Source organism: Labeo rohita, chromosome 7, assembly GCF_022985175.1.
Source record: "Labeo rohita strain BAU-BD-2019 chromosome 7, IGBB_LRoh.1.0, whole genome shotgun sequence".
Classification (NCBI taxonomy): domain Eukaryota; kingdom Metazoa; phylum Chordata; class Actinopteri; order Cypriniformes; family Cyprinidae; genus Labeo; species Labeo rohita.
Window position 1 is genome coordinate 8,404,108 of NC_066875.1, and position 8,214 is coordinate 8,412,321.

General features: G+C 33.6%; 1 long non-coding RNA gene across 1 annotated transcript; it reads right to left on the reverse strand.

Moving 5' to 3' along the window:
* Positions 1 to 476: 476 nt before the first annotated feature.
* Positions 477 to 1,308, reverse strand: LOC127167734 (uncharacterized). The gene is made up of 3 exons (XR_007828020.1): positions 1,209 to 1,308; positions 824 to 933; positions 477 to 532 (listed from the first exon to the last, which is right to left on the reverse strand). It is a non-coding gene; the product is annotated as an uncharacterized LOC127167734 (long non-coding RNA).
* Between the last annotated feature and the right edge of the window lie 6,906 nt (positions 1,309 to 8,214).

Genomic DNA, 8,214 nt, shown 5'->3' on the forward strand with positions numbered 1-8,214 from the left:
AATCAACTGCAATCCATAATACTTTCCAACTGTTAGTCTATAGTGTCCATCTGTATCGGTCATATGAGCTTGTCAAATCAACTATGTCCTAAAATATACTTAATTATATTCAACTAAATAAACAGCAACACGACCAAATGCTTTATGTACTTTTTATAACATACGTGTTGCTTACTTCTGTATGAATTCCAGAGTAAGTGCCGCCTCCTCTGGGTATTTTGTAGCTCACAACCGCAACAGGAAAGAAGATTTGTTCATCAACTTCTCAAACAACAGCAATTTTGAACTGCCCATCACCTTAAACAAAAAAGACATTACAAAATGACCATATACATAACGACAAGCATCTTTGAACACCTTTGAAGGCGTGTTCAGCAAACAACTTCACATTGTTGTAAAAGTCAACAGAATAAATGACTCAAAGACTCAATTTCTTTTCAATATTGAACACTAATGTTAAATGAAATAAAATACAAACCCACCTGGTTGCCTTCATCTCAACCCTCATTTAGGATTTCTTCACAGGAAAACTCTAAAAGAAATGGATAATTATAAAAATGAAATAAATGAAACTGAACTACAGAGTAACATGAAGGTTGGAGATGGAAAATCAATCATACAGTATTTTAAGTTCATTAAATTAACTGCTAACCCTAATACTTGCCAATTAAAATATTTGTTTATAAATCGCTTAACTTACATTTCCAATAGTCTCCATTTACATCTGTCATACGAGCTTGTCAGGTCATCGGTGTCTTACAGTATAGTTCATTATTTCAATTAAATAAACAGATACACGTTTCATAACATACGTGTTGCTTACTTCTGTATGAATTCCAATGCAAGTGCCGACTTTTCTGGGTATTTGTAGCTTACAACTGCAACAGTGGTCATTAACTTCTTGAACGACAGCAATCTTGAACTGTCCATCGCCTTAAACACAAAAGACATTACAAAATTACCATATACATAAAATGACAAGCAGTTTGAACACACCTTATACACACAAGGATGATAACATCAAAGTAATCAATCCAATCATTTTGGTAACGTTAGCACGTTGTCTGTGACATGGCTTCCGACGCATCAAACAGCAAACAACTTCACATTGTTGTGAAAGTCAACAAAATAATTTACCCAATAACCATTTTCTTTCTGACACTTAACACTAATGTTAAATAAAACTGTTAACAAAACAGAATACAAACCCATGATAAGAATGCAGGTGTGCTGGAGATTCACAGTACAGCAGCAATTACATCCTGTCATTAGAAAAGAAAACGAAAGAAACACAACGGTCATTTTGACATAATATCGTGTGCATTTGTCCATTAGAGTGCGACAGATAACTCGAGGAGCTGACGTTACCGGTGTTACACCAAATTCTGTGACCATCGTATTCTGTGACCCTAGTAGGCGCTGTTGTCACTGTTTGGCTTAAACTCGATCACACAGGCGGATTGGGTACGCAAACAGCGTAGGCTAACTTTAAAATATAGGTGAGATCTGTGACACGTTCATAAATTGTTTGCGTGTGAACGCAACTGTTTGGCGCTCGTGCACATTGTATTTATCTATGCACAATGAAAGATCATGATTTTACGGAGTTTTGCAAATGAACTCTTCATATATAGGGAAAATCTTTAACACAGAAACACTTGATGTCCAACAAATGTACTGTGTACTTAAATAAATTAATACATAATTAAAAAAAAAAAAAAAAAACTTTAATAAGTTTTAATATGAACAATGCAACTTTTACAATACTAAATTGTCATTTATTTTATTTATTCATTTTCTAATACTTTTTATTTTTACAGTTACTTTAATTTCTATTTAATTAAAAATATGGGGTTAAATTGTGGTTTGTGTGCATTATCTCTCTTCTCTCTGTCCAGTTGCTCTCTCTCCCTTACTCCAGGTTCCTGTTCATAATTGACTGGAGAAGCGGATTGGCTCCTTCTGCGTGCTTGCATCTTTTAAAAAGTCACAAAAAGTCAGTGTTAAGAAGACACAGAGGTGCTATTGTTTCAAAGCTAGTCGTTATACTTATACACACAACATTTTGTTGTTGGCTTTTCTATCTTTTTTGTTACTATTATTATATTAGTGTTAAAAGGTAAACTGTAAAGAGAGACAATGCTTGTAGTAGAATTCCTTTTGATCTTTTTATCATTACTATTGTATTGTATTAAAAGGTAATGCATTGATTGCATGTAAAGTACGCAGTTTTTTGTTCTGAAGAAATATATTTTTCTTCTCTTTTGGAACAGATAGGGATGACAGCTGTATTTTTGTTCATTTTTATTTTGGGGTATATTTGTTACAGCCCAGTGAAGGAGCAGAGACAAGCAACGCAAGATAAATGAGTATCAGCAACAAGGAGTACAATTCATTTTCATTTATTGTGGAAGTGTTCAGATAATTTTCCCCTAAATGCCACAATACAAGCTTCCGAGACAGAAATACTGCTTACTTTAAGAGCTACCATAGCCTAACAAAATAAAAATGAACAAAAATACAGGCAACAAATAAAATAGCTCTTGAAGCTGGCATCACACATGAAGCAATTAAAGTCTTCACCTTATAAGTTAGAAAATAACTCATGGTCCACTGGTAATACTAAGGACTAACTTGACTGATGTGCATATATTAGTAGGATTATTTGCAAGTTACAACAGTGCATAATGGATTCTAACATGGTAACTGAGCTTAAGAGGTATCTTCTCGTGGGGGAATATCCCAAAAATGCTGACACAACATCAGTGTTACATCATAAAGAGGAGAGCCTCAAATTTCTGCATGATTGGTAAGGGAATAGCATAAAGTATAAATTAAATAATTTTGTGCAGTGTTTGCTGCCTGTAAATTTGACAACACTTAATAAAATTAGAGTGCTGTTAATGGTTTGTAAAACCATGGCAATAAAGCTACTTGAATCTTAATTTGTTAAGTGCTGATTTAGTCACTGTTCATGTAAGCACAATTATATATTTTGAAATATAGCCTTGATCCCAAAAATTACAATACAGTGTTCTTTGATAACTGTGATCAGTAAGTCATTAGTGAGAGTAACAAAATCGTTTGTCCATATATATATATATACGTATACACACACACACACACACACACACGTTGTGTTTCCATGTTTTATAGGGACATTCCATAGGCGTAATGGTTTTTATACTGTACAAACTGTATTTTCTGTCGCCCTACAGCTACCCTACACCTAATCCTAGCCCTCACAGGAGACTGTGCAGACTTTTACTTTCTTCAAAAAAAAAAAAAATAAAAAACTCATTCTGTATGATTTATAAGCCTGTTTCCTCATGAAAACACAAATGTCCCCACAAGGTCAAAATTTAATGGTATTACTATCCTTGTGGGGATATTTGGTCCCCATAACGTGATAAATACCAGGTACACACACACACACACACACACACATATATATATATATATATATATATACACGTATATATATGATAGAGAGATAATGATACTGAGTAAATGCTCCTGACACAGTATACATCAAATACTTTTACTGCAAACTCTCTAAATTCCAGCCTCAGCCCAATCAAAAGTACCAGTACTTGCTTAGAAACCTATACAAAGTAGCTAGAAAGAAATGCTAATTTTAAAAAAATATGTCAGATGGATTTAGGGGCTTTTGCATCTGAACTCTGAAACAAACAAAAAAGATACATGCAAGGACAGATAAATTACCTGAAATGGTTTAATTGTGTCAGGAATTTTCAAACACATAACAATGGGGTCACAAATTCTGATACCCCTTTTAAATAGATTAGTAGTCTGTTGTAGTCTGTGACATTAGCTTCATGAACATTTTTAAATGTTTCTGTTGCATACAAGATGCAAAAATATGCTGCTCTGCAAACAATTGGATTGTGTTTTATCTCCTGAAATAATTTGGTTTAACAAGCCTATTAAATAACCAGCATTTCTAAACAAACATTCCACACAGCTACTTTAATTTTTATTTATTTATTTAGCAGTTAAAGAAACTGCACAAACATATATAGGAGAACATTCAAGAGGATCTACAGTAGCCTGCATAACACTTAAGGTTAAAACATAAGCAGAGGGGGAAAAAAAATAAAATAAAATAAAATAAAATAAAAAATAAGAGGTAGATTTTTATAAATGTAAAAGTATTAGAAAATGAAAAATAAATACAAATTATTTAATGTAACAGCTGTCCTGCGCATATTTAGACCAAAAATCTTTGGATAGCCTATAAAATAAAGGAGGTTACACATTACCAGACTGTACTGACGCGCTCATACAATGTGCAGAGGCGTCAAGCCCGTTCACGCGCGAACATTTTATGAACGTGTCACAGATCTCACCTATATTTTAAAGTTACGCTGTTTGCGTACCCAATCCGCCAGTGTGATCGAGTTTAAGCCAAACAGTGACAACAGCGCCTACTAGGGTCACAGAATACGATGGTCACCGAATTTGGTGTAACACCGGCACGTTGACCTGAAGCGGCATTCTGGCGCGGCTACCGCACGTCGGACGCCTCTGTGTACACAGTCGCTTCACAGACAGCTTGCTAGTAACGTTACCGAATCAACTTGTGTTTTGCATTTTATCTTCCGTGTGTGTGTAAAACAGACAATAAAAGGTCAAAACTTACCTCATTTGGCAGAAAACTCCACGAGGAAGATGTCTGACGATATGCAGAGAAATGTTGAGTGCGACGTTCATTTGCCAAACAAGCCAGACAGCAACTAAGTTAACCTTACGTAAACAATTTATGTGACATATAACTCCTTTATCACGAAGAGTATATGAAAAACATGTTTCCCAAATTCGAAAGCCGACACTAAAACGAAACTTTGACCGAGAAACTCTCCGCGTCTCCTCTTCACTGTTTTCGCTCCTATGTAAGCCACCAACGTTCTTGTTCCCACAATGCAAAGCGTAATTCAAAAATACGGAAAAACACCTGTAAAAACCAAAAACGGAAAATTTACTTTAATTATTAGGGTATATCGTACTGTATTTTTACGGATTTTTTTGCAGTGTAGTGTGATGTGAAAGCATCTCACCTGATTGATGTTATTTAAGAATCTGAGTTGAACAGGCTGAGAAAGGTTGTGAACTTCTTTCTCACCAAGCCAAATGCCCAACACACTTTGCCCATGTAATAATGGGCCTGATTTATCTGGGTCATTTCTATTCTCTGTCAACACCACAATGACAAATGATTCAAAGAACAAACCACCAAGTTATGAAATACAGATCTTGCCCAAAGAAGATAAATTCAAATTATATTAGACACAAATAAACAAGGCTTTGAAGGACAGACATACAGTAATTCTGGATACCTTGGTGTCTAAACTGCTGCTGACCCCGAATAAGGTATCGCTGAGAAGAGACACAATCAAATTCACGTTTTTGCGATTGCTGCTCCTCTGTAATGCTTCATCTTAGATGTGGATTACATATCCTCTATTTGTATCGACTGTTTCCTGAGAAAAAAAAGGTGAAAACACAATCCAGCGTCCTGACCAAATTGATCTTCCTGTGCTGCTGAATATGTTGCTGACACTTAAACTTCATTTCTTGCTTTATGGTCTTTTTTAAAGTTAGTCAGTCAGACAGTAACCACTGTTTTGAACCTAATATTCCATGTATAGAATAACTGTTTATAGTATATGTAGATGATGCGACTATACAAAAAATTTACTTTGTCTCTAGGTTCAGTAAATGTTTTTTTTTTTTTTTTTCATTTGCTATTTAGTCTTACCTCTGAGGAAATTGTTTTAGAGAAATAGTCTGGTTTTGGAGACCTAAGCATTCCAAACGAGCAATTTCTCATTCCAGCTTCAATACACCTGTTAAAAAATACATTCTTTTTATACCTGTAACATTATATAATATTACCTGTCCATCTCATACATTATGATGATAAATGATAAAATGGAGAATTTCATGTTTACTCTAATGTTTACAAAGCCAGTTAGCAAAATATTCTTAGAACATATTTTGTTAGCTGGGTTGTTACCCGATTAACAAGGTAACAAAACTCACAACAGAATATTATTTTCTGGGTGCACATTTTTCTGACATTGTCCTGGAACCATGCGACAAAGCACACCTGTAAACATGAATTACATCATGGGAAGTAAATAGTATTGTAATCAGTTATTTGAATCCAAATTATTATCACAAAACTTTTTCACATTTATAAAAACAATAATTTTCACAACAGAGTAAACGTGACTATGATCAACAGTCACTCTTTTCGAGTTAAAATTACATGATTATACTAATATTTCTGAGTTAAAACGTAGCATATTCATACTCACATTCTCCAGTCCGTATTGTGGCAAAGAATATCCAAAGAACAAAACAGTGTAAACCTCTCATTTCTCTCGTCGAGTGCTCTATTCCTCTAGTGCGTTTAGACTCTGTCAACTCTTGTCTCTGAAAAGCAGGTCTCATGTGATTGCTGTGGTTTTCTGTCCAACATCAGTTTTAAGTTCACTTCATAAAGAACCATGATACATTTAACTGGAAGCTTACCAATTTGTACTTACCAACACGGAACATGTAATGTTACAGTGAAAAAAAATCCAGACATTTCTAATTTAGAATTAATTAGATAAAAAAAATGCAATAAAACATTTAAATGCACATATATAAAATTATATTATTGTAATGTGTTTCAAATAGGCTCAACACAGCATTTCAGACTTATAGGTTTATTATAAATTAAAAAACACTAATAATACAACAACTGCACATTTATCATTTGTATTTACAAATCACAGCTTTTAAGATTTTTGTTAGATATGATAAGTAGGTTTCATTAGATTAGATATGTTAGATCATAAATTAAGGTTTAAGTATGTCTACAGCTACAAAGAGGCTTGTTTCTTTTTTTAAAGTGCTGTTATTACTCCAAAGGAAGTACACTTGCAAACAAACAAACAAAAAAAAGCTCATGATGAAACGTTCTCAAGGTTGCCATTTATAGTTTGCATGTTTTTTTTTGTTTTTTTTTTAAACCCCAGTGTGCATTTCTGTGGGTGAACTGGAACTTCCCTTACCAAAAAGAAGTATACTTTAATTTTATTTCATTAAGTAAGTAAGTACTTAAGTAAAGTTCAAGTATATTATTAAGTATACTTTATGTAGTAAGTATACAAATGTCAGTGTACTAGTAGTATACTTGTAAGTGTATACTTAAGTGTATTCAGTACTCCTTGGGACAAAATTGGCCCACTTTCTAGTATATAAATTATACATTTAAGTATAATTTAAGTATAGTAAACTTTGAGTACACAACTAGTTTATATCTATGTTTTAGTTTGTACTGTAACTATACTAAAAGTGAACTTATAGGTATACTGATAGTTTACTAATTAAATACTTGTAGCATTTTTAGTACACTTTTACTAAAGTGTACTGCGAAGTTTATCGCAGTAAACTTCTAGTTTTGTAGTTTTATATCGCATTATACTCATAAGTTTTCTTTAAGTGAATTTTACATTAAAGGAGAAGTCCACTTCCAAAACAAAGATTCACATATAATGTACTCACCCCCTTGTCATCCAAGATGTTAATGTCTTTCTTTCTTCAGTCGTAAAAAAAAAAAATATATGTTTTTGAGGAAAACATTTCATTTTTTAATTTTTCTCAATATAATGGACTGCCATGGTGCCCTGATTTTGAACTTCCAAAATGCAGTTTAAATGCGGCTTCAAACGATCCCAAATGTGGTTGTAAATGATCCCAGCCAAGAAAGAAAGGTCTTGTCTAGCATAACGATCGGTTCTTTTCATAAAAATAATACAATTTATATACTTTTTAATGCCAAACGTTCGTCTTGTCTTACTCTGCCTGGACTGTTTTGTTCCAGGTCATGACAGTTAGGGTATGTCAAAAAACTCCCATCTCATGTTCTCCCTCAACTTCAAAATCATCCTATATTGCTGTTTTACCTTTTCTCTTAAGGGTGTTTGATCATCTTTGCATGTTCACTTTGCAAAGACTGTGTTGGTACTTCTGCAGTGATGTAGGATGATTTTGAAATGATTTTTGAAGTTGAGGGAGAAAATACAATTGGAGTTTTTCGACATACCCTAACTGTCTTGAGCCACAATACGCAGAGTTCATGGAGAGCAAGGCAAGACGAGTGTTTGAGATTAAAAAGTATTTAAATTGTATTTTTTTTAA